Here is a 1,547-nt window from a genome sequence, read left to right as displayed (position 1 = left end):
ACACAAACAGTAGCAGCTCATCCCTTCCCCACCTTCAGGTCCTAGCGATTGAACCCAGGGCCATGTACATGTCAAGGAAGAACTCTACTACTAGTTTATACCCTCAGACCTCTGGCTCTCCTTCTAAGCATCTGTGGTATGTTTCCCTTAGTCTTCAATTCAAATGCAAGTCAACATGCAATACAGTCTCTAAAACACAAATTAACAAATTGCTATTTTCTTCTCGTGCTGAACCCCATCATAGGATTCCCCCCTTTGCATTATCTTTGACATAGTCACGGGAATATTGGTACAAAGAGCTGTATCCTGTGTTCATATGGCTTGACTTGGAGCTGGTAGACCTCTGGGGGCTTCTTCTTCCTTAAGAGGCATTCCAGGCTCATGTGAGATAGTTCTTCCTGCATGAGCTACAAGTGTATGATAGTGTTCTTTAGTTTTATGTTACTATGACAAAATACCTGAGGGAAACCAACTTAAAATAAAGGTTTGAATCATAATTTCAGATGTTTCAATCCATGGTCATTTGGCCCTGATGCTTTGCAATGTAGCATCTCTGTATGTCATGGATGCAGAATGCAGCAGAGAAGAAAGCTCGGCCCAGAAGTCAAGAGAGAAGAAGGGACCGAGTTCTCAATTCCCCACAGAGGAGAACCCACCACCACCACTACAAACCAACTTTCTTTTAAACATCTCTGCTTCCCATGGGTTTTATTACCTTCCAATAGCACCAAGGGCTAAGGAGCAAGGTCTTTAATAACTTAATAATGTAGGCCCTTGGGAGAACATTCTAGATCCAAACTAGCAGGACCCTCTCCATTTCAAGAGCATAAGTCATTCTAACCATGGAGTTTGGTGAACCTGGACGGGATAACACAAAAGTGAACACCCCTGAACTCACCCAAAGTGTAAGATGAACGCTGTCATTTATCATCCCTGCATCCTAGGTGAAGTAGAAAATGTAGACCTCTTTCATGGTGAGCTTTATTCATGCTTATATTTCCACAAAGCTTGGAAGCTTGGGACAGCCTTTGGCAGTTTGTAAGGTGACTGAACGAAGGGATGGCTTAACCTAATTTTCCTCTACTTATAAAAAGAGTTTTGTTTTGTTTTGAGGTTCTGGTTATATCTCTTCCTTCTCTCATTCTCCTTCAAATTTATATAATCATTTTTCATCACCATTACTGCTTTTAAGGATGTATCACCTACATTTAAGAAATAACACTGAATTTTTCCAGCTTTTCCATCTTTCAGCTCCACCATCCCCCGGCACTGTTCTCCTTCTAGTCCGCAGTCTATGTGGAGCTCACATTCCAACCATCAACTCTGAGGGCCCAGCATCAAAGAGGAGAAGGTCGGGTGCCACATCTAGCATTGCCTGGTCCTGAAAATATGGCTGGGTGGTGATGAGATGAAGAAAGGACAGACACACAGACACAGAGACAAGTACACAGAAAGGCGAGCATGAAATAAGATGTGTTCTTTCTGCAGGGAGACACCTGATATATAACAACAGGCCAGAACCACAGCATGTATTATGTGCAGCACAG

This window comes from Micromys minutus (genome assembly GCF_963924665.1).
Source record: "Micromys minutus genome assembly, chromosome: 16".
Taxonomy (NCBI): domain Eukaryota; kingdom Metazoa; phylum Chordata; class Mammalia; order Rodentia; family Muridae; genus Micromys; species Micromys minutus.
This window is presented reverse-complemented; position numbering follows the sequence as displayed.